Source organism: Bombyx mandarina, chromosome 18 (assembly GCF_030267445.1).
Source record: "Bombyx mandarina strain Sakado chromosome 18, ASM3026744v2".
In the NCBI taxonomy this organism is placed as follows: domain Eukaryota; kingdom Metazoa; phylum Arthropoda; class Insecta; order Lepidoptera; family Bombycidae; genus Bombyx; species Bombyx mandarina.
This window is the reverse complement of record NC_143224.1, coordinates 9,889,028-9,915,957: the sequence shown is the minus strand read 5'-3', so window position 1 is coordinate 9,915,957 and position 26,930 is coordinate 9,889,028. Positions and strand designations below refer to the sequence as shown.

At 35.7% G+C, this 26,930-nt stretch overlaps 1 protein-coding gene and 1 long non-coding RNA gene across 6 annotated transcripts in view; both read left to right on the top strand.

Annotated features, from left to right (window-relative positions):
• The window catches only part of Fas2 (neural cell adhesion molecule fasciclin 2), a 133,543-nt gene that overhangs the window by 22,288 nt on the left and 84,325 nt on the right, over window positions 1–26,930 (top strand). The window lies entirely within an intron of this gene.
• LOC149501022 (uncharacterized) overlaps window positions 24,197–26,930 on the top strand; it is a 39,048-nt gene continuing 36,314 nt past the window's right edge. Inside the window, exon 1 of the long non-coding RNA XR_016324607.1 lies at window positions 24,197–25,489. This is a non-coding gene — a long non-coding RNA (uncharacterized LOC149501022). The remainder of the gene's footprint in view (window positions 25,490–26,930) is intronic.

Sequence of the window (26,930 nt, the reverse complement as noted above, 5' to 3'; positions counted from 1 at the left end):
TTTCCAAAGGAATTTCGTCATTAATTATTAAACTCAGCGTTGGATCTATTCATTTCAGTCTAGCGTGGTTTTAAAAATTAACGGAGACGTTTCGTTAATTGTCACAATTAGATATGCGGCACGACCGCATTCCTCGACCTAGCATTGTCATCTAAACTGAGTCGTGTCATTGTTCTAAACTGCAGCGGATTGTCACTTGTTATCCAGAGCATAAATTATTTTGTTGCTCGTCTTTTGTTTCCCGTTGAAATTGGGTCCGTCGCTAATCCGGCGCTCTGTCATGAATTTTTTTAATGACGCTCCTATTATTCACTTTCACGCCGCTTATCGAGTTGACGTGAAACATGATAACTTCATTATTATTTTTGTCAGACCACGTCTTTAAATCAGAGTTTGTTTTTAGTGGAACGATTTAGTGCTTTATATGGTTAATAATTAGATGTAATGTTAAATGTGATCAGCGCCTAAAAAAAAAAGGTTTTTAGGGACAGCACAGCCCAGACTGTAATTTTGGAATAAAAAATGGTATGATTTTATAAATAACGTAACAGTACATTCTATTAATACTACAATGTCCAATTGCTATGCCTCTTTAGAATTTTTATTAAAAGTATTATTCAATACGCAACTGGCTAATAAGATGTAAACTGCAAAACTTCATTAATCCACTGCTTTTGTGAAATATTAATGATTTTTAAATTCTTACATTATTACCCGTATAAACTAATAGACCGACAGACAAAACTAAATAGTGCCAATAATTATTATGAATTTTAAAAGTCGTTATTATGAAATCCGATACGCACTATATTTGTATCCTATATATTTCCAATTATATTTTGCTTTCGCGGCACAATATATTGTTTCGTAGGTATTCCCTTACCTGCTTCAAGTTGCCGGCACAAAATCGAATTTTATTTAGCACATTCTTAAGATTACGAAACAGAAAACTGCAACTTATGAATAAATAAAATATAAATGACGACGAACTAGCTTACAATAATTTTGTTGGATTTTTTATTTTGCACAAGACAATACTCATGTGTCGAATCTTTATTCAATGTTTCCCCAATAGTAGAAATTTTGTTGTTCAGCTAAATTCATATCCAGGTTTCGCTATTAGATAAACTAGTGGTCCCCAAGTAGTCGAAATTCGACTATAATTAATTGAAATTAAAAGTTTGAACATTATTATGGTTCTATTGGCATGGACTATTTATTATACTTCCATAATCACAGATTTCACCAAGACTACACTAAAATAACATTAAAGATAAACAATATTAATCTATTCTCAATTTGACCACAGACTTTAACCAATAATAAAAGTTTTACAGTAAACAAAGAATATAATATATACGTGTGTGTGTGTCAAATACATGGTAGTGTGTGTAATGTTTTTTTTATTGATTGAATGTATTATTAATGCATAATTTAAATAAATATTAGTATTTTGCTCTCTTTCTCTATATTCTCTATAAGGGTGGGAAATTTCATACTCTTCCGTCCGCGCAATTTTCGTAAAAAGGGGTACAGAGTTTTTGTTTCACGTATTAATATATAGATGTAGATTATATGGCACACCACCTAATATTTTTATGGATAGACGAACACACGGCCCCTCATGTCATAAAGAGTGTTAGCCGTTACTGTGTTATCTACCTTTAATCAGTTCTACGTCTATCAAACCACATGACACTGTCAACTGCAGCTGAAGTCTCAGTTTGAATAAATTAGGGCAATGGAAATTAGGAACGCATACATTTTTTATATCAGCCATGGGCTGGAGGAACAACTATATATAGGTATATAACCACAATAGGTACAAAGTAGTAGGTTACAAAAACAAGGTAAGTAACCATAGCGAGTAATAGCAATAGTTCAAGAAGTGGTAGATTCCACCTTACAAGTACCTAATCATCATCGAAATGAATTACAATAGGAATCGGTTCAAAAACAAACAAACCACTGACAAAAAACAGAAGCTCATTTAAAAACCAAGTCTCCGACAATGGACCAGTTTTACGCCTAATCTCGCTCACAGCTTCCCGATGCCAAATTATACCACAAAGAAAAAAAAAAACAAAAGAGCCCATAAACAATGGAGCGCGTGACGTACAGGCCGTCTCGGGACCACGGCCTTTGTTATTTCCCCATAACACTTACCGATGCCAACGCCCTTCGAACACTATGCTTTTATTTTCGAAGGAATGAATTATGTGCATCAAATTTTGACTATAAGTCTTTGTTTTCGAGAGAGCGCTGATTGAATTTTTCTGAAATACTTGTAGGTAATTTTCTTCTATGGACAGATGTAAATCTCAAATAAAATTTAAAATACGTTCATCGTTTTCTAATAAATAGTATTTAGGATTTCAACATAGGTACACACGAGACAATGAAGAAGAAAAAAACTAACACATAATATTTTCTATGAAGATATTGTCTCGGCCCAGGAATCGAACCCGGATTCCGTCAAATCCCATGGTACAGTAGTGAGGGTTACTAACTGACCAACGAGGTGATCAGTATAATATTGTAATGCAACAAGCCGTTAATGATATTCGATTCTCAAAAGAACTCGGCCTTTTAAGCTTCGTTGAAAAGATTATAATATCCCGCTTCGAAAGTATTAATAAATCATTCACTGCATCGTGTGCGTCAAGATTAACGTTTGAACGATCAAATTTCAAGAGGATCTTGAGTGTAAACGTAATCGGAGCCCAAGCAATGCGTGGTTTCAAAACGCGAATCTCATTAAAGAATGGCTTGATTGTGTCTCTTCTTGCGTGTAATTTTTGATACGGTTAATTAAATTTACCACGGCTAAATCGCTTAAATTCGATGCTACGTTGTGTGAAATAAAAATAATGTATGTAGATCCAACATTCATCGTGGACTATGAAACGTAGAACATTTAACCCTCGGCTGTTCTATTTTAAGCGCAGGTATCTTGCAGGACCAGACAATCTCGACCACCTCGCTGAGCATAATAAAATTAAAACCGCTATGAAATTCCTTGTGTAAATCTTGCTACAACGTTGAAATAATTTCGGCTCTGCTTAAGCCAACGAAATGAACGTAAAATTATGAAATTTTCAACGAGAGCTGATGTGATTCAGAATGTACGCAATGTCGATAAACAAGAACTCATCGGGCCCCGGAGAGAAATGTCACTTGACGTGAACGCTGAAAGAAATGTTTGCACAAAAAATCGAATCGTTTTCGAATAAAGGAATGTCGCGAAGGATTCGTCGAACGCAAAGGAATTTAGTTCGGGAGGGTCGATCGGAGATTGTCAACCGATGCGATAGTTTGGTCGCAATGCGGAACGGCACCAACGTATGGGCTGTCTATTGTTCACTCCCATTATGGTAATTTTGGTACGAATTTTTCAATTTACAGACTCCCCTGACTGTCAGTATAATGACGTCACGATTACATAAGGGCTACATTTAATAATTTGAATAAAAATTCAAACATGAACCCTACGCGCGATAACTATAAACATTATCGATGTAAGGTATTATGTACGGTTGAACACATGTCTATTTCTGCCGCGAAGCTTGACTAGTGGAACAGCCTCTATGTAATACAATTGAGACTTCGACCTCATGCCTCAAGGTGGCTGGTAGCGTTCACTTTTTGTCAACGCGCTTATACACCCATGTAGCACAATAAAAATAATTTAAACTAATATTAAATACACATTTAACAGCAAAAGTTCATCGTACTTTCATTGTATTATGAATACGAGTGTATTAATGATTTAAATGCTTTTTGAATGGGGTTCCTAGAGCGCATGGTCTGGCTGTGGTCCAAAGTGGTACGTTTTTTATTGCCCCGGGTCGCCCGGACGTCCCTGCTTTGCAGCCAACCCGGTCAAGTGCTTCCGATCATTTTTTGTGCGTCTGCACTTCAAAATTGAGCTTTGAAATGGAGATCGTGTATACAGTACTAGGGTTGTCCAAGTTAGAGATATTTATAGGCTAAAACAATTACGACACGCAATGGTGGGTCATATCGAACTGTAAATAGCTGATGTGCATTATAAATGCTATTAGTTTTTAATGAAAAAATGAACGCATTTTGAAATTTAATGAAAACTGAACTTGGTAACAAGTATATTTCATGAATTTAATTTTCATGTGTGACACGACTTAAAAATATTTTCTGCAAGTCACCGAAATAGGTGTGGGCCATGATTTCGACAGGTTTTGAATCATCAGAAACTTCGAAAAACCGATCGACCAAATGGCTGTGAAACAAAAGAAGAAGTTGTTGGTTTTGTAAAAACGGGTTCGGGTAAGCACTCATGCGGTTGAAGAGTATGTTCGTCATATTTTAATACTATTGTGACTTCGATTTTTAGCCTCAATTTGGGCGGTTAGTATTCTGGTGTTTATTTGTTCCGGTAACCGCCTAACAACGCGTGCTGGTTGGCAGTGAACGTTCAATATACACATAGAATTTCCTGAACAAATCCTGTAAAACGAACACGTTTGTTTCAACTTTATCTTTAACGATGTTATAAAGTTTTCTCGAAGTGAAAACACGGGGCCGTTGAGCATAAATAAATTTATTGCCTTTTGGGTATAGTAGCCAGAATATTACGATTATGAAGTTGCGATCATAAATAATGGTGAGGCACTTAAGTATATGGTATTTGGTATTATACAACAGGCAAATGACACACGGTCTTCTGATGGTTAGTGGTTATGCTCATAGACTTCATGTTAGGGGCACGTTAGAGCTGTTGCCTATAGCTTAAGACTTGAAGAAAAAAATGTGAGCCGTCACGGGACGCCTGGCAGATGTGAAATATCGACATTATTTTGTAAAATCAAACAATCTGTTCTTTTCTGCATATTACATGCAGAAAATAACAGATTGTGATAGGAACTAAATATGTCATAATGATAAAATAAAATATGTATTACGAAAAAATAATTTGTTTTCAAGTAAAACACAGGTTATGTGTACTGTAGTAAACAACACTGTATACACTATAGGTATCCGAGCTCAGTGTAGCGAGAGAGATGGCTTAACGCCGGATCGAGTGGGAGAGAATCGCACAGTCGATTGCGCATGGCGCCGCGTCGCCACGGCATGCGTCGCCACGCAAGAAATCGGTTTTACGTGCGGCTATAGATGTTTCACATCAAAACTTGATAGCTCTGTACTGCTGACAAGTAAGTAGCGCTCTGTAAATAACGTGGACTAGAGTTTATTCCAGATGGGACGTGTTAAAAAAAACTAGAAAAGTACTGAAAATAAAAGAGTTTTAGGTAGTATGGATAAACTTTGTTTCAGTGGCGTACGATGGTAAAGTGGAGATGATGGGATTATCTCAAATCATTCCTCGAAGAGCACTCCTCATGGAACATATTGTCTGTCCGAGATGACTGACCCAAAACGTCATTAAATTAAGTTATTATGGAATCGTTAAGAAACGAGTTGTCGCTGAGACAATTGTTGTAAATTGAAATCATAGTTATATAATATAACGTAAATGAAGTCTCATTATAATATGTTGTGATTGAAATCGAAACATATCTGTTCTTGATTAAAAACTTTTTTGTCAATCCACGCGAGTCTACGACTCTTTGAACTGTGATTATTACTAAATAGTAAAGTATAACTTGTTACAGTAATAAAGTTTGTTTTTTCGCGCCCGTTAGAACAGAGATTTACAACTATGTACAAAGCAATAGCGTTCGAGATTACTGACAACTTTCACAACAATAAGTAGTGATGAAACTAAAGAATTCTCCTTAAAGCGAATCCATTCGTTTTGGTAGCGTTAACGAGACCGAGTTATTAAACTGTATCAGGGTTTTAGTTTATGACGCCCATTTATTTCAATGAATTTAGGACGGAGCTCACGAAACTCTGGTAATACCTACAAATTTATGTTAGTTTTATTAAACGCGAGAGCTCGGCAATATTTCATGAGAGTTTTAGGATATAGATAATTTTGAGACCGTTTTTATTACGTAATTTTAATGAATGTTTTTTTTTATTACGTTGTGCTGAGCGATCGAAGACCGTAAGATAAGAGGCAGTTACAATTTTTCGCAAAAAAGGGCCTAGTGAAATCTGATCACGATATCTGGATAGGTTTCGAGGCGTGTTGCGTTCCGATGTGAGCTCCGGTGATCACTTAATTCTACGTGTGCTCATCGGTCTAATACAGAAATACTTATCTGAACTAATAATCTATACTAATATATAAATCTACAGTGGTTTTTACGGATGTTCCGTTATAACTACTGACCCATGCATCTGATTGACTTGAAACTTGGTATCCGTGTAGAAAATACATGTACTTAATGGATAGGATATAATATTTATATGAGTGTTGGACTCTCTACATCAGTTGCGGGGGCGTTAATGATGAGAATCATTGTGGGGGTGAGAAATAATAATGTTAATTTTAAATGCCTAGCGAAGCGGACGGGTACAGCTAGTAACTATATATAGCTAATATAAGTTTCAATATGTTAAGTTGAATCACTTGATTTCAAGTGCAAGAATGTTCGAATCCGGTTTTTTTAAATACCAATACCAATACCAATATAAATACCAATTTATTACCATATAGCTTAAAGTGAGCAGTCATAATCACCACCCACCCTAATTTGAGTTTGAAATTAGAATTACAGCTACAATCTATTTTATAATTTATTTGAATTTAAAGACCAAAAAGTAATCGTTCAAAGCTAAAATTTAGGCTTTCGTTTAAGCCTTTACTGCCAACGAAATAGGCAACTTTATTGGACTTCAGTCCCTCTCTCCCTACAAAACCAACAAAATTCGTTCGTTCAATCAATTTAAAACAGAGTAATATTAATTAGAAGATTAACTACATTATGATTTATGGGGGCGACGCGTATTTAAATTGTCTATTTAGAGATGTGCTTAACAATCAATTGTCCAAACCTCCCACTGCGGTTATAAATTAGTGCAATTAACCGAGCACTGTGAGCAATGCAAGTTCCGTTTGGGTTTCTTTTTATTCGATATGTTGGCAAGCGAACAATTTTATAATGTCAATCGTTAACATTCTAGAACACATTTGACGTTATTTATGATTATATTCCGAATAACATACAATGTGAACATGCCTGGTAGTATATCAAAGAACTCTTTTTTATGGCTTAGATGGGTGGACGAGCTCACAGCCCACCTGGTGTTAATTAGTTACTGGAGCTCATAGACATCTACGACGTAAATGCACCACCCTCCTTAGGATATAAGTTCTAAGGTCTCAAGTATAATTACAACGGCTGCCTCACCCTTCAAATTGAAACGCATTACTGCTTCACGGTAGAAACAGGCAGGGTGGTGGTACCTACCCGCGCGAACTCACAAGAGGTCCTACCGCCAGTAAATACGCAAAAAAAAAAAATTGGCGGGATTGATTTTTATTCCACGATGCTATTCCTTCACCGTGGAAGTCAATCTGTTTGTCAATAAGCCATTCTGTTTATTAAAACTATGAATTTTTCATGCTTTTTGGTTTGGGTGCGCCACAGTCACCTTAGTTCAAATTTCGAGATTAACGTTGTTACATAAATGAGCTCCGGCAACTATAGATATAAAATCATATGGACAGCGAAAATATCCAAGCATCTGAGGCAAAAAACGGATTTAAAGTACCAGGCAATTGGATTAGTATCTAATTTATATCTGATCACGATGCCAAAGGTTTCTTAAATTGGCGTAAGCGTTTTAGTTGAACTAATGATATGTATTTCCTTTCAGGTACGTTCCGATAACGACTTCATTGAGAAGCATAAAGCATTCACCACAATCATTTGAAGTACCACCACGGTTTGTTTGTCAAATATTATCGTTGATTCCAAACATCTGGTTACCAAATTGCGTAATAACTACAACATCACTAAAAGTCACTGCAGATACCATTTTTAATGATCAAACTAATGAGTTTAATTTATCAGTGTCTGTAATGTATTATATGTGTGTAGTATTATATGAATTATATATTTTTTTGAGGACTAAATGTATTTACATGTTTCGAAACTCTTTCAAAGATTTATAATTCAAAACATAATTTTAGAACAGCAAGCAACTTGTTCACACAAAAACTTGGAACTTCAAAAACATCATCTTACTTTTATATCAGTTTTTTTAATTAAAAGTTTAAATGCGATAGGCCTGCAAGATGTCTTGTTTAGAAGAAAAAATAAATGAGCCGAGCGGTTTTTAAGTGTGCCTTTTGTTCTATGAGGAAATTACCTTTCTTCACGATTTTATTCTAACCAAAAATAGATGGAAGGTGAAATTGGTTTACTATGTGTTGGCTATTGAACAGTCCTTTGCGTATTTGCTTAGGTGGCCAGACAAGTTCAACTGATTACGAAGTGACAACCAGAGTTCATACACATTACTATAACGTCACTCATAGTGATAAATGTTTCGAATTGCATTGTATAGTATTTGTCTCGCCATACAATCTACAAAGCGCTCAACTGCTTTGCGGCAGAAATAGGCCGAGTGCGAAAACTTATCTGTGTGTCCTCGATGCTGAGCATCACGCCCGTAAGTCATAGACAGTCGTTGTACAGTAATTACGAGTATTTCTTCGACTGTGAACACCCGGAAGTCTGATGGAGAGATATTCCGATGTGGGTGGCGGGTCTCCTTTGATCAAAACCCAAGGATGTTTTGTTATACATCGTCTTTGTTTGACCATTAAGAAATTTTAAATAACCGTATCCGTGATGAATTGTTCAGTTCCTGCTTTAAAGGAATTTGATTAAAAGGGAAACGTTGATGACTCACTACATCGCGAGAGTAATATGGGTATCCGATAATATAAAATATTGAAAAGCAAACGAAATTGCTAACAGTGGGGAATGTTTAAATTCATAAGAGGATTATGGAAGATGGCTTAGAACAAATTTCAGTTTGAAGTTGGATCTGTTTTAACAAGGCCAAATCAACGTTAGAATCGGCTTTTGGCAATACATATCTATTGGAAATAAGATATGAGATAAGTGACATAGTCATTGAAAATAAAAATTCTACCCTGTGGCCTAAGGGGCTATTCCAGCTACGCGTGGATGGGTAGGTGAGCCACGTCTGAACCTGAGAGAATTTACCAACACTAGCTCTAGTAAGAGCAGTGCTTCGCAGATTCTACCACCGGAACGAGACCGAAAACAACTGAGAAGATCCGGCAAGACACTCAGTGGGCTGTGTCTTTGGGTTACTTTGCTCGTCGATTACGACGAAGAGAGTTCGACGAGGTCGGTGACCGGTGCTTCACGAGCCTAAAAACACTGAGAATGAATCCGGGGGATCCGACAAGACATGTTTCGGGTGATGACGGTTTTCTGTTGTCCGGTCGCCTGGGTCGGATATGTTGACATTTAATAAATACCAACCGCTTGAATTACCCGTATCTCTAATTCTCGGTATAACAACTTTAATTGTTACTGGGAACATTTTTAATACAGTTCCTCAGTTTTAATTACACGATGAGACAATATAGACTAAATTGCTGTGCATAAAGAAAATAAACGCACGTAATGGAAAACAGTTGTTCGTATCGAAACATCGAAAGGTTCTCACGACTGTTTTGGCGAATTAGGGCGTGTACGGCCATTGCGTTTATCCTTGTAAAACAAGACACCGGAAATCCTGTAGGGCTTCTTCGGTGTGTTTTTGTAACACATTTTATGTGAATACATGACACTTAGTGTAGATCTGCGTTTCGATGAAAATGAACTATTCCATTGTTTATTCTAAAAATACACTTAACTTATTTTTTTTCTATTGCCGTATAGACATACGAGCATACAGACCACCTGATCGTGAATGGTTACCGTCACTCGTGGACATCAGCAATGCCAGGGGCAGAGCCAAGCCACTGCCTACCGTTTAATACTCTCCACAAGCCTCGTTTGAATAAGGACATGCCATAGCGCGCGGCAAACACCGTGGGGGGAGCTTATTCCAAAGCCGGATTGTGCGTAGCAATAAAGACAACATTCGATTATTGATTTTCAGTTGCTTATTTTTTTATTCAGCTTAGACAAAAAAGATGGATACTTCAATAATTCGAGTGATTTTTGCATACGAGTTCCGACGCGGAACCAATGTTGCAGAAACAGCTCGCAATATCAATGTTGCGTTTGGAGAGGCGACTGCTAATGAACGCACTGGGCGATATTGGTTTAAACGCTGTCATGATGGAAATTTTGATTTGAAGAACGAACCACATGAAAGACCGCCCACACATGTCAATAACAATGAATTGAAAGAGAAGGTGGAAGCCTATCCGAGTTAAACAGCCTAAAAATTCGCGGCATGGTTTAACGTTACCTTGCCAACAATATTGACTCGTTTGCGTCAAATCAATAAAATAAAAAATAAGGAAAACAGGTGCTTCATGATTTAACTGATCTGCAGAAAGAAACGCGTGTTGAAACTTGTGTTGCCTTGTTGAATCGATACAGAAATGAAGGAATATTGGATCGAATTGTGACATGTGATGAAAAGTGGATACGATAACCGTAATCGGAAAATACAATGGCCGACCCCAGGGCAAACACCGTAACAGTGTCCTAAAACAAAGCTTATCAATAAAAAGGTTATGGTAACTGTTTGGTGGTCTTAGCATGGTGCTATTCACAATAGCTTTCTCCGATCTGGTCAAGCAACAACAGCAGATGTCTCCGAACAATGATAGCAAAACTTGCAGTGAAACAGCCCCGACTCATGAATCGATCGTCACTATTATTGCTCCATGATAACGCGAGACCTCATACAGAACGACAAACCGTTTTAACTCTTTAGGAACTGCAATTAGAAACCATTTGTCACCCTCCGTATTCGCCAGACCTTGCTCCAACGGACTACCATTTTTTTCGTGATTTGGACTATTTTCTACATGATAAAAAGTTTTCTTCCCAGGAGGCAGTACAAAATGCTTTCACACAGTTTGTAGAATCTAGATCACCAGAGTTCTATCGCATAGGTATAAATGACCTTTCTCCTATTAGATGGCAGCAATGTATAGATAATAATGGTAGATATTTTGATTAAATAAAAATGTTGTATAAAAAAAAAAAAAATCAATTTTTCAGTCCAAATTGACAATTTCATACTTTATCCCCTAATATTAAAACATTTCTTTTTTATTTTAGTTCATATTATAATTTAGATCGGAAATATGTATTCGTTACCACGGAAAACACCGTGAATTTCGCAATAAAGCATATCCAATCGGTGCTCCGCCTTATTTATTAGAAAAATATCTTCGTACAACAATGAGACAATACTTATTCTGACCTCAGTATCGATACCTAATGTGTAACGGGGGTTATTCTAACAATAGAAGTCATCAGGCGTTTGAGAACAAAGCCACCCTGATATCGAGATAATAGAAATCTTTGTTGAAGTTATACATAATGTGCCGAATTTATCTTACGTATTTATTAATATATTACAGGTAGCATATTACAGTTTATTATGTGTTACATTTAGTATTTTTAATATTTTGTAGAAGTAGCTCAATAATACTCTTTTTGGGGGGTTTGATCATTGTAAAATGATTTATAAGCTTTTAAACCTCAGCATTCCATTATTAATGGTCTAAAATTCACACTATTGCTAATATTTATACCTATATCTATATCTATAGTTATAACTCAAAAGATTGGTTCCCCAGCACTTAGGTCCTTACCCTGCATCAAACATTCTCTGTTGTCGTTCATTATTAATTAAAATTAATGAAACACATCCTTGTGATATGCGTTTCATAAGACATCATTGTCGCTGCATGCAATTAGCTTTATAGTATGTTAGTACGTTTCATGTCTAATAATGGAAATGATTAAAGATCGAATGATATGCAAAATGTTCGTTCGTAGTCTATCTTCGTATATCGTTGAGAATATCAAGTAGCGTTAAGTGTTTTAAGGTGTGCACACAAATGCTTGTTGTGCCTAAAGCCTTGTTCGGACTAGGCGAGTATTTTAGTCGAGTACCGAGTAATTTAGTGGCTAAACTACTCTCTACAGCACAAAAATCGTTCGCATTACGATCCAGTAGAGTACACAAGTGAATAGTGTTTTGTAAGATGAACAGGCTGCAACGCAATAGAGTGAATAAACTGATTAAGCTAATCGTAATGGCTATTTTAGAAGAGGTGGAGGCTAAACTTTCCTTTATGGTCCGTCGATTTGTAAGTTCACAGTTTTTTTTTGTAGATAGTACTCATAAATAAAAAGACAAAATAAAATCATAATTAAGACTAAGTTGGGTTGTACTTCCAATAACGTAAACTAAAAAATGCACATCACCGTATTCAAACGGAAATGAAATTTAAAAATTGGATATCAACATGGAAAAGTATGAATAAAATATCCAGGTCGGTTTCATTTCCATGCCAATGGAACGTCATATATTTTAGAGTTTCCTTTGAAACAGTGCGCGCTCCATTGCGGACAATTGCCGAGTAGAAATTCATGAGACGTGGACAACGGTTATTGTCACCCGCACCTCTGATATAAGACGATCATAACTTGCAGTGGGTTGGTTATTACGTACTCCCGTTGAGCCCATGAAATTTATTTTGAGGTTGATATTTCTCCGCCGTTAAATGAATGCTCCATTTACATTCAGCATAACCATATGAAACATGATTAATCAACGTAAAAAAAAACAATTGACAAACAAGAAATTGACATAATAATATAGTTTCGGGCATCCGATTTCCTGTTGAGGTTTTTTTTAATTACTAATTTGGGTGAACGAATTTACGGCCTATCTGGTGTTAAATTGTCATCAGAGTCCGTTGACGTCAATACACGCAAATGGCACCACTCACTGTAAGACATAAGTTCCAATTCTCAATTTTCAATTTTTACATAGCACATGAAAGATATTTACCATCATACTTTAAGTTAATGTTTAGTTTATTCATTTTATAATTTTCAACTCCTAACATATACACATGTATGTATATGTAGGTATATAATGATATGGAATATTCTAAAAGTGGTTAAGCAATAATAAACCGTGACCTGGCCCCCTAAGCCGTGACCTGGCCCCCTAAGAGCTAGGGGTCCCACCCGTTTTGTGCGGGGAGAGACCCAGACGTGGGGTGGCGTGCTTTGCACGCTCACCCGCAGTAGGAAGCCGGGTGATGGTAGACCGCGTTCCCCCGACCGCTCTGGGGGAAGGTGTAAAGCGGATAGTGGAGCAATATATGAATAGCACAGCTTGGCCATGAGTATCAATTAGTTGAATCAAAGTTACGTGGTATAGAACTGAACTGTTCCGACTTTAATACAATAATTATCGGAAGGCGAAGGTCGTCTATTTCAACAAAGAGAACAGGTTACGTGCACACACTGACTATGTCATCGAATGTCAAGGCGAACTATTCGAGATTTTATCTACCGGTTCGTGAATAAGCTCTACTATAATTCTCTGGCTCGGCGCTCGCTGGTCGAAATGCAAGGAATTTTTATCTGAAGCGCCACCCGCCATGAATTATGTACGTGATGATACATAGCACGATATTGCAGCCTTATTGCCGGAGGGTCAATGACTTGCTTCAATGAGATGACAGGACGTGATCTATAAAGTTTGTGTTATGAAGGTCGTTAGTTATTGGCAAGCTATTCACCGTCGTTTAAATTGTTTTGTGTTATATGGATTTCGAAATTGTAAAGGTATTTCTTTATTTCAAAATTTCAATCGTGTCTTGATCGGATTTCTTTTAGTACTTTACTATGACCATCCCGCTTATTTCTGTAGCAGAGCAGCTGAGGTCTAACTCATATCTCAAGACGAATGGCGGCACTAACGTTGCTAAGTCAATTGAGCTCAAAAAAAAAAGTTCGCTGTCAAAACAACATGCGATGTGTAAACGTTTATTTTCATTACCTTTTGAAGCCACTATAGGAATGTTTTCTTAATGAGAGCATAGCTAGACAGTTAGATAACATATGCCTAATGAACAACCGTTGTTATAAAAACTATACATAAAAAATATTCCAAAGAGGTCTTAAGCCGATTTCAAATGTTCTTGTTTACGATACTAAATTCGATTCGGTTTTATCGATTTCACAAAATTTTTACACTTCATCGCTTTGCTGGGGTTCGAGAGTTTCTGTTATTCTAGTCCATGACTCATCGAGTGGCAGGTTAATAAAAACCGCGTAAATCTTTACTTCTAAAATGTGTTTACCGTTAGGTACGTTTTCTGTTAGATGTAATTATAATTTGAAATGAGTTATTTGAGAAATGTTTTTACAGAAGTAACAATTTTATGAACTTTTTGATCTTGAAAGGTAATTTCGTTGTTCTTAAAATTTATATTCACTGTAAACATGTTGAATATTATTGATCTACTGAATTTCAAATAGGACAACACAGTAAATTCAGCTATTAGTGTAAATATGGTGTATTTTATTTGTTTGTGTGATTTCGAATTTACGTATCAAGGAAATTCGTGTCGACGAATTTCATAATTGCTGAACACTAGACGTGTTCACAGAAATGATCAAATACATGTAAAGCAGAAATAAATATCATTATATATTATTATAATCATCCATAAGGTGGACAGACTTGATTAAGTCATCCACGAATTGTTCTCTTACTGAATGTACACGTACCGCCACAAATAGAGAGAGATGGAGAAGTCTCTTAAAAGCAGCAACCAAGCATTAAGACACACACAACCACGACCACTCCGCCTAGAGTGTACGACTGAGAAGAAGAAGAATATAATAATATGTCTTGGCGATGTGGTCGGGTCGAAAATAATCAACTTATTGTGCGGTCTTTGATAAGCTTACAGATCTAGTTAACCGATTTAGATCTAAATTCGCGAAAATTACGCTGAAAGATTACATTACATAAATAGATATCAAGGCGCGTTAAAAAGTCAGCATACGTAACCTAAATCGTTCGTGAAAACATTGTTTGTATACCGAGAAGGCACAAAACGTACTAGGATCGGGTTAACGTACCCCTTATCACAGCCAGCAGTCTGCATTCTGGTCGGTCTCGCGAAACTAACGCCCGAAAGTGACAAATTGCTTTCGCATCGGCTTTCCTCGGCCACGTTTTTGTTCGATGAGAATTTTTCTGCTGAAATTCCAGCCGAGTGATAAATGTTAGGTGTCTCCGATATGTTTTGAACAATTCGATGAAGGGGCCTCTTTCTATTGATTTCGTATTTTTATTGTGTGCCTGCTGATCTCATTTCGGTTTTTGGAAATTAATTTAATAATAATTTAAGCAATAACCGTACTTTTTCAAATTTTATATATTTTTATTTCAAGTCAATTTAATTTATTGATCATTTACTTCACTTTTCACGAAGTTAAATGTAAAAATATATATTTATTATATACACTTAGAGCAGAACGTAAGCAAACATTCCGTGGTACCGTATTTGGGTAATATTTATGAGTTCGTAGAAACATTTAGTATACAAACGATCGCTGTAGTAAAAGTTTTATTGCTTTGCATTAGAATAGGTTCGTTTTACGATTTGATGCAGATTGCTTTGCCAGAGGTCACGTATGATATAATGTTATCGATATTTTTTGAGGCAATATTATTTTGTAAAGTAAATATTAGCGGTGTAGTCTTGAGAACATCGATTGTGACGCATTGATTGCCAATTTTCAAATTACTATATTTTGTTGTTTGTTTGAAACCAAATAAAGTTATTTTATGTATTATGTGAATATAAAGTACTAAATCCAGATTACATTATATTTGCAAAATATAAAAAAAAGAAAAATAGCAAATAGAGAAATGTATGCAGAGTAAAATCAACCCTACATTAGAATTCAATTAGGACGTGAACATCGCCTTTAGCAACATCCACCCTTTTTTTTGCGTTCCCTTGATCATCCGATTCACTTTACCGCTTCATGTTTTGCAAATCCACGTAAGCAATTTAACCTTTCAACGCATCTCACCGATCCATTATATCTTGCGTCCCTCCCCAATACAAGTGCTGACCACATCATTAATTTCCTACAGTATCGTGCCCTCAAAAAGCTTCGACTACAATAATTCAACGCGTACTATTTATATTTCTCGGACTAACAAAGCCGGGGGCCATAAATAAAGAACCCCCCCACCCCTGGGAATGCCTTGGTGCCTTTGAAACGTTCCCTTTCTTATTTTGATGCGGTTTAATGTTTCTGGCTCTTCGGTGTATCAGTCGCGAAAGGTACTCCATAAATCATTACCTGTTCGCTGGAAGCGATCGCGTCATAGGCTGCGAATATTGCAAAGGGTGTTCTATTTGTAGCTTGTAGTATGTTATTATAAACACTATTCGGCTGTGAATATTTATAATAATATGTGCGCATTTATTATTAAATATGTTCAGTTAAAAACTTATTATTAACCTTTGTTGATTCTAATTAGTGTTTAAAAATTAGTTAAAATAAAATATTGCTCTTATGCAAAGTATACCATTCGAGAATATCAATTTAGACACGATAAATAACTATTTAATGTTTCCGACGAGGCTAATTGTAAGTCATTAACAGTAAAAGCGAGTGAGAAACATGATTAAATTAATAACAAAGTTTGTAGCAGACGTGTGTGATAAATTATCTACCTTGTGCTTTATAACAGTATAGACTTTAGAGGATTGTCTATAAATTGTTCCATATTAAAATATTGCAAATAAATTTTATATTTATGTATTTGAATGTCGATGTGCGTATGTTTGTTACCTATAGACTCCGAAAAGCTCTTGCCATTTCGATGATATTTTTAGGGAATCATCAGATTGGTCTAAATCATGATCCTGTCAAGTTTGGCAACGTTCGAAGCAAAGCGATGTCAAAGATTGGCCAGCAAAGCAGGACCAATTTGACTTGCTCAAATAGTCTGTCTGTGTTTTATTGTTAGGCGTTCTAAGCTATCTGCGTAAGTTTCGGCAAACCAAATTAAAATGATCATCAAATTTTATTATGAAAAGCGAAAGCTTTTAAATGGGTCTATTGGGGTATAGTTAAATCCAACCTTATAAAGAATTTTGTTGGTTCGTGTATCGTGTGCGGCATATTAAATAATTCTGAAGAATAAGACGTTGTCTATGACGTATGATCCCGGTATTTTTAGTTACATTTAGTGTATTAATAATTAATTGCCTTTTTTTTTTTTTTTTTTTTTTTATTGCGTAGATGGGTGGACGAGCTCACAGCCCACCTGATGTTAAGTGGTTACTGGAGCCCATAGACATCTACAACGTAGACGCGCCACCCACCTTGAGATACAAGTTCTAAAATCTCAGTATAGTTACAACGGCTACCCCACCCTTCAAACCGAAACGCATTACTGCTTCACGGCAGAAATAAGCAGGGCGGTGGTACCTATCCGCGCGGACTCACAAGAGGTCCTACCACCAGTAATTACGCAAATTATAATTTTGCGGGTTTGATTTTTATTACACGATGTTATTCCTTCACCGTGGAAGTCAATCGTGAACATTTGTTGAGTACATATTTCATTAGAAAAATTGGTACCCGCCTGCGGGATTCGAACACCGGTGCATCGCTTCAACACGAATGCACCGGACGTCTTATCCTTTAGGCCACGACGACGACAATAGTTCGACGCCTTCGTTAATAGTTCACGCGGTGGTTGAGATTAGATAAAGTTGCTTTTAAGGGAAATGAAAATAATGATTTCCGACAATATTAAAAACAATTCGCGAGCTTTCGCTTATACTAAATACGAACCGTATAAATTTAACTTTGTTTCATTCTCGAGCTTAATGAGTGCTTTGGAGTTTCGCTTAAAGTTCGCAAGCGAGATAATACATTACGTCGGGTTGTCCGCGTGAATAGGCGGACCATTTAGTTTATGTGCAACAGAGTTGAACTGCGTCTCACGCTTATTACTGGAGTTACGCGTTTTGTATTCTCAAGCAAGTCTCCTCTTTTGAAATATGTAGGTGCTGGATATGTTGTTATAATGAGGACTATTGGAAAAGTGGTCTATTAGATAAGGTTCCCGATCTCATCTTTCTGGTTATTTCTATCGCGAAGCGCTTGTCCCGATTTTTAGAGGGGGACAGCCACTGCAAGTGCAATTGAGATTTTGAATTCAGGCCTCAAGGCGGGTGGCGGGATTTATATTGTATTTTCTGTCAGCTTTGGTAACGAGTTTTTTTTTTTTTTTTTTTATTGTTTAGATGTGTGGACGAGCTCGCAGCCCACCTGATGTTAAGTGGTTACCGAAACCCATAGACATCTACAACGTAAATGGCAGAAATAGGCGGGGTGGTGGTACCTGCCCGCGCGGACTCACAAGAGGTCCTACCACCATTCAAAACGTCACCAGTTAACACGTGGGCTTTATCCACATATCTATAATTTAATGACAAATGTATTGAAAGAAAATGAATGGATAACGCAACGATACAATTAATTCTTAAGTTTCAATATCATATTTTAAAATTTAAACCAAAATAAATCTGCGTAACCACTAACTTTGCGGTCTTCCACTTCGGAGCCATGAATCATTACGCCGTACAAAATTAACTCGTAATTAGTCAAGTGAAACAAAGGTTAATTGAGAAACGGGAGCTAAACTTTCTTCATTATTTATATTTGTAGGTGCCTTCTTAAGTTTTTCTTTGGTTCGTATCGATTTACGTATGAAATAGCGTGTATATTATTTATTTGAAAGTATGCGAAAAGTTTTATTTTTAAACTATATGATCCGGCAGACTTCGTAGTGCCTCAATCGATAAATAAAAGACCTAAACTTTTGTATAAAATAAACTTAAAACAAACAAAAGGAATCCGAAATTTCATATTGATTTACCTTTTAAACCTTCTCTGGACTTCCACAAATAATTCAAGACCAAAATTAGCCAAATCGGTCCAGCCGTTCTCGAGTTTTAGCGAGACTAACGAACAGCAATTCATTTTTATATATAATGATAAGTTTCAAGCCAAACAGACTCAAATTTACTGGTGGTCTTGTAGTCCGCACGGGTAGGTACCACCACCCCGCCTATTTCTGCCGTGAAGCAGTAATGAGTTTCGGTTTGAAGGGTGGGTCAGCCGTTGTATTGAACTGAGACCTTAGAACTCATGTCTCAAGGTGGGTGGCGGCATTTACGTTATAGATATGTATGGGCTCCGGTAACTATTTAACACAAGGTGGGCGGTGAACTTGTCCACCTATCTAAGCAAAAAAAAAATAGATAAAAAATGTAAGCAAGCACGAATTTTTTTGATGGAGGTTGGGTTTTGAGATGCTCTTTCGTTAAAATATGCAGGTCGATTCTGAGTATAAATGAATCAAAACTGGATATATAGCGATGAACACGTCATTGCAACGGTTAAATGTGTTTGGGAATGACAGCTGTAAATTGGTTCTGCGGCGAGTTATTCGGACTGTTTCATTCTGTTCACATAATGCTGTATTATGTTAATTGGGTATGCAGCCCCGTTATGTCTCTGACGTTGTTGATGTATATGAGCATCGGTGAAAACTCACCATCAAGTGAGTGCATAAGTTTAAATTATTGATACTTTTATTAGGGGTTTTTAAGAAATTTAAAAATTTTATAGTATTTCTGATATTTAAGCGTGGTGGTTGTATGTATGTAGGTCCTCTGCACACATCTAAACCGAAGACTGCTAGCTAGAATGTTAAAAGCAGACAATAGAGCCAAAATTTTTAAGAAGTTCGTTTTTACTGTCAAAATTATTTTTACAGCACAGAAAAACACTTTAAATTCACATTTAAAAAAAATAATAATATTATATTCCACTTACTTGACCACTTAAATTCTTGCTATTTATTAGTTAAATTTTTGTTCGACATATAATGGTTTTCAATTGGTTAATTATAGTGTTTATGAAACTAATTCAAGAGTTAGGTTCGGATTCAAATATACTTATATGTTCTCAGATTTCCTGTCTCGAATATCTCAAAAACAGTTTGTATTTCGTCATTTTTAATAGCCGCGATCTGTTCGTTAATCAGAGTTGAAACGATACGTTTAGTTTGGCTAATGCACAAGTGGCCACAGCTGCAGTTAATTTTGTATCATATACGATTTCATTTTATTGGTTATCTATTGATAACGCGTCAACCAAAAAGATACTTGTAAGGTACTTTAAAAAATTTGCCTCTAACAGAAAAAATTTATTAAAAAACTACTTAAAGCTTGTGGGAAATTGTATCTGTTATTCTGTTTTTGTTTCAGAAACAAAATCTTTTTTAATTAGTAAAACTGAAGCTTGTCAAATGCTAAAAAAAGAAAAAAAAAACAGATCACAAATAGAGGAGAAAATTGAACTTATCTGTTTGACCTTATTATTGCATAGATGGTATAAGATTGTGCTTTCGCTCATTGTAGGTAATCAATTTATAATTGTAGATGGCCGTAAATGGTCACGGTCCACCAGTGTGGTAGCAAAATTCAGCTTTGGCATGAGGTCATGGTTCTATCTATACTGGTAATATCTATACTGGTAATAACTGTCTACAGTGGTTAGCTGTTTCAATCACATAATGATAAAATTCGATTGAGTTTGAATTTACTACATGATATGGTTCGGTTATCCGAAAAAGAAGTTTATCATAAATACCTGGTAGAGCGAATCTATACAAAAAACGGCACCTACGCAAGAAGCGTCATACCATACGCGTCATATCTTGATACGGCATATCATATCATACGTCATATCTTATTTATCAGGCCAAAGATTCGCCTATAGGACCTTAGTTAGAACGAAACTGGTGGAATATTCGAAGGTAGTTGTTTGCGCTATTGATAGTTCGCTGGCCTATTGCGCTATTAATTTTTTCTGTTACATTGAGTGCAAGTGTGCAATGCCAAAAATAAACAAAGCATACCTACCTGGTGGAACACGAAATAAACTACTAAATGTTTGCTTTTGGGACAGTTTCACTCAAAATATGTAATATGCTTAATTTTTGGCAAGTTCAGGAAATACTGATATTACAAAACTAGTAACAGAAAGGCTCGAATTTATTGCAGCATACTCGAATAAACCAAACGTTGCCTGCAAAACTTAAGTGATTTCATACAAGTACTGAATTTAGTAGCGAAATTACCGCCAAGTTGGGACGCCGGTTCGTAAGCTGGAGCCGCCGATAGCGGTTACCTGACTACGATTTATTGGCAAGCCCCGACTTCTCATTCAAACTTAGAATATATTATTAGATTTGTATTTGCTTAGCAGTATTGTCAATTTTCCAACGTCCTATTTAATAGAATATTCCTCAGTATTTTCTTCGGTTTTCGCGGGTCGTAAAATACAACAAACTACTCTTACGGTTTCATCCTTCTTGTATTATTTCTGATGTCGGCCGTCTGGTGTAGTGTAGTGACATGGTCACTACACAAAGAGGTCGCGGGTTCGAATCCCGCCAAGGGAAGATATGATACATATAAAATGTCTTTTCCAGGGTTTTGGATGTATATTACATATATGTATGTGTATAATAAAAATCTTACATTTATTTCCGTTATCTTCCGGTACCTGTAACACAAGTTCTTTACGAACTTATCACGGGACCAGTTAACGTGGCGTGATTGTTAGTAAATATTTATTTATTATCATGATGTTTCGAATACTTGAGTCGTCTATTATCAAAGGTGGCAATCTGTGCATTTGGACAAAAAAATGTTATTGATATGTCAAGACAGATTGATTTGAATATAATCGTCTCCTTCAAAGAATAAGGTTCAAAACCTGCATTAAATAAAGGTTAATACTTAACCTGTTATTTATCTAAGATGTCGTTCAGAAGAGTTTTATGACTGCCAATGGAATACAAAGTCAATAATTCGTTTTTCTGATTTACCAATAATTGTCCAAAAGTCACATTGCCGGCTTTGATAATAGTCGACTCACTTTACAGTTTTCGTGGTCGCCAAACGTTTGAATCGGTGTCATTCGTAAAAGTACTTTTAATTATAACGCTCAATAAATACCAACGTCGTAAGGTGAATACTTGAACAGATACTAGTGTAATAGGCGGACATAAAATAAGAGTCAATCATCGTATTTCCGAAGCGGTTGTTACATTTGTGAATATTTTAATGGCACAGGCAGTTCGAAATGACACTTGTCCTGTTTTAAATATCATACGTTTCCAATTATTGGCCGGGAACTTGGACACCCTGCGTCGATCCTCTGTCATTAGCAACGTTTATGCCGCTTTCGAATTACCGTGTTAAGGAAAATGCCTCATTTTCAATACATGTTTTATTTTCGTCGTCTATGTTGTATTCTATACCTCATACAGTTCAAATTTTATGAGTTCTGTCTTTTTTTGGTGTTGGTTTTTGTCCTCTAACTCCAAAAGAACTGAAAAAATCTTCTAAGATAACTTTTGGGGTTGTTTAAACGAAAATTCTACGATAACGTCAGCTACATATTGTTTAAGATTTCGATACTAAAATATGTTCGAGTTCAAATAATGGTCTCGAGTGTTCAAGTGGGACACTCAAGAATCCGGTAACGGTTTTGTTGCAAGTTTCAAAAAGTCATGCGACATGTGGTCGTAATTTTGTGGGCGATTTGTCTTGTGAATTTCAAGTATGCGAGATAAGTGGCCAGACTTTCGAGCGTTCCAATAACACGTTTTATAAACAAAAATAATTTCTTTCAAATTATTTTATTAGGTCAATCAGCTTAACAGCGTCTGATCTATACTAATATTATAAAGAGGAAAGATTTGTTTGTTTGTTTGTTTCGAATAGGCTCCGAAACTACAGGACCGATTTGAAAAATTCTTTTTCGATTAGATGCCGACATTGTCCCTGATGAACATAGGCTACTTTTTTAAATTTTTTTTTTTTGGTTTCATGTGTGTTTTAATGTTTCCGAAGTGAAGCGAGGGCGGGTCGCTAGTTGTAAGATATCTTGCTTGAACATAAACAATATGTACCTTTACATTTGAATATCTTCGCACATATATTCGTGAACATATCTTATAATATCTCGTTTAAATGCTGTTATATAATATTTCCATTTCTCTATATGGGAGCACAACGTACTGTTTTCGTTAAATACATACATGTCCAGTGAATACCGAGTCGTATTTCCGCTTACGAGATTCAAGCTATTCGTAAATAAATAACTGGCGTATTCGACCTGTGTTTGCGCAATTAGCGCTCTCCTGCAGATACAGTCTCTCGGTATCACTATTTGCTACACAGGGACATGCCAAATCAACTTCCATGAAAATATAGTTCATTTTTAAATCAAACAAAATTCACTGTTGAATTTTGAGAACGACTGAATTTTGTGGATGTTTGATGATTAGTATAAAACTAACAACAACACTTGGAACATTTTATTTCTGTTTAAAAAAATATGTTACTATTGCAATATTATAAACAATAATCAATTTATACTGACTGCTAATGGCTATACTTGGAACGCAAAAAATGTACCCATTGTTCACTATTTCAACAGTGAATTCCTTCGAATTCGACGAATTTAAACACGCACAGAGCCTTAAATCATTAAGTGAAGTAATGAATAATGAAATATATGGTGGCACACCGCTAAACTCACACAGCAAAGTTTATGGTAAATCATTCACGCACTTAGTTGTTGAAACAGGTACGTCCACCGAAGTCCGGTAACAATAAGCTCTTAATCCTCGTCCGAGAGAACCTAACACGTCAGAATAGAATCACAAAGGTTTTATTTGAAATTCGCTTCGATTAGGCACGTTTTTGCCTGTTCCCCGTATCCCTTGTTGCCCAATGTTTATTATTGTAACAAATGCCCAAACAAAACGTTTGTTTTGGCTGTTGAGAACAAAGACCTTCGAGCTTTTTTCTCGACGTGTGGAACTTTAGTTTCGCTTGAAGTTTTTATGGCTTAGCACTTGCCAGTTCATCGTTTATTACGCAACGCTTTGCATTTATGCGCCCTTTTACGACTTTTATTTCCTAATACATTTTATATATTATTATCCTTTTTCTCTTAACAGTCAAACGGTATATTTGCATGTAAATATTCAGTTTTACGATTTTGGTGGGCTTTTTATTAGATAATATTTTGAACTGTATATTTCTTTCTCTTAATTGTTTCTTTTACCACTCCAAATTCAACAATCAATATGCTATCAAGAAACATAAATATAAATAACATAAAAACTCTTTCTTTCTGACAAAAACAAACACGTTCAAAGCACTGAATGACAAAACCAAACGTTGAGAACAGTTTGATAATTATAATTGTATTAGTTACCGCCCACGTCCATTAGATCATGAAACACGTCAACCGCAGACTGTTTTCGGTATGTACGAGTACATGGCCTGAAATGAACAAGAAGTGAAATTAGCATAACATTATTTAGTTAACTATTGTCTTAATTTGGTGCGTGCAATGATACAGAAGGAACTAAGATGAATATAGAAGTAACGACGACGCCAGCTAGCATATTTGAACGCAACTCATAAAATAAACAGTTGAGTTTATACGAACGTTGCGGTTCTATGCTGATTAGCATAATTGTTTGTTGAGCACCATCATGCTATAGTAAACTTTGAGAGCGAGAAACTAATTTCTGTGTTGAAATACTTGAACAGTTTTTCTTTTTATTTATTTTTTTATAATTTAAACCGTTGGACAATGTTGACAAAACAGAAAGTGCGTTGTCTGGATTTTCTTAGGTCCGGATTTTGGTAGATAGGGAATTTGTCCGCACATCTCAACTTGGGTGGGTTTCGGCTCTCATGTTGGGCTCCAATGACCACCTAACTTGAGGCGAGCTCGTTAACTGTTCAAACCATTAAAAAAAGATCTCATTACAAAGTCTTCCAAAAAATCACATTTCGACGACAAATGCGAAATGCATTCAGCTCATACCTTCGGTGGCGATAAAATAAAAGAACTTAACTTATTTACTTTAAAAGTACATTACTTTTCTGCTTCATCAATAACCCAAACAAAAACAAGATGAACAACTGTAGGGAAGGTTTCGGTGATTGAATGCGTCATTCCTTCAGGGTCCCTTGTGTTGCCTAAAGTTTTGATTTATGCGCATTTTGATCAAACCAAACCGGTACACGGTTTTGGTGAATCTTATCGTTTCTTTATATTACTCTTCAATTCATTTACGCACTTTGTAAAAGTTCATAAATATGCCATATGGCATTGTTTTACGTTGCCTATGCAACATTAGTTTCTTTTTGTGACTTACTAAAAAGGCGCCCTTAAAAATATTAACAAAATTGAAATGTTAAATTTAATGTTCTATATCAATATATGTACTTATCAGACAATCGTCAATTGAAAAAAAGTATCTTCTTTTTAAGATAAAAGAATGCCAAGTATTTAATTTATTAGTCTTCATTCAGAATGAACAAAGTTAAATTAACCTCAATTTTCGGTGGAAAATTGTGAACTAAAAATTAGTTCCAACTGATGCAAATTACGGAGAAACGTTATTTGAGGTGAGTACATAATATTTTTGTGGGTTCATTTTATCACGCTACAAATTGTTTAGTTGCTGGGAAAGAAAACCTATGTTTCGCGACTTTTTTCCACATAACACAACTCTCTAACTTCATTGAATAATTGTAATGGAAATTTAAGCGGAAACAATGTTTGAATGTGCATAATTTCGAGTCTACTAGAAGCAAACATTGTTTTTTCAATTTTAATTAATATCTATTGATGTTTAAACAAAGTAAAGGTCATTTACGTATACAGGTAAATGTTTTTTTTAAAGCAGAAAGTAATCTATTCAAAGGGAGCTATCACAGCATCAGTGAAGGTGTTTGAATATTACAAATACCTATGGACCGTGTAACCGACTGATGAATATAAAGGTAGATTAGCCTCTCACTAAATTAAAACACACTTTCTCCTTAAAAATCAATTTGCGCCGATCAGCGGGGCTTTCTGAGACAATGAAAATAGAACTTGGCTACGCGAACGTTCGAAAGCTTTCCTTCGTCTTCCATCTAGATAAGTGAATTTATTGAACTTAGAAAGTTAAGTCTTTTGTTTTGGTAAAGATTGATAAAATGGTTTAAAGAGCGCTTTGTTTTGTTCACGATGAAGGAAATGTAATTAACAAGCCCATTGTAGACAGGTTAATGAAGTTTGCCGGAACAGTAATAAGATATTTAATTTTATAGTTTTATTTCCATTTTCTTGATAATCAGAGTAATAATGTGAAATTTACCGTAATAAATGTAAGTTAATCGTATTCATTTAATTTCCATTAAAACACAAGTTTATATTCATAATTAAAATGCGGCTTTGCAATCACTCTGTCTTTACTAACAGAATAAGCAATGGCAAATGTAGGTATGTTGTCTAAGATTTTTATAATTAATTTAATTTTTTTTATTTAATTGTTTTGTGTTATTAATTGAAAGAAGGGTTTATATGGAGCTAATTGACAACGTTGATACCGTGACTAGACATTTCGGGGACCCTCTTGGCTGTGCCCGTGCTCACCCATCGGTCGGTCCTAGTTAAATTGGAAAGGCCTTTGGGCCACTAGTAATCCTTCAATCCTAAAAAAAACATTTCGGAGTTCATTTTTAGTTTTTGTAGCGGTAGTTGTGAGTCTGCATAGTATATGATCATGCTGTCAGCTTATGCCGCCAAAAACGAATGCATCCGATTTGAAGCAGCCGTTATTTCAGTGCAAATGCTATTTCTGTCTTTTATGTCAAGCTGGTTGGTAAAATATTAATGTGTTTTTATAAAATTTTATTTGTACATGATAATGTCTACTCCGATCCTAAATATGCATGCGTGTGTGCGTCAAATACATGGCAGTGTGTGTAATGTTTTTTTTATTGATTCAATGTATTTCTTAGGCATAATTTTAAAAAACATTAACATTCTGCACTCCTTTTCTATATTCTCTATAAGTGT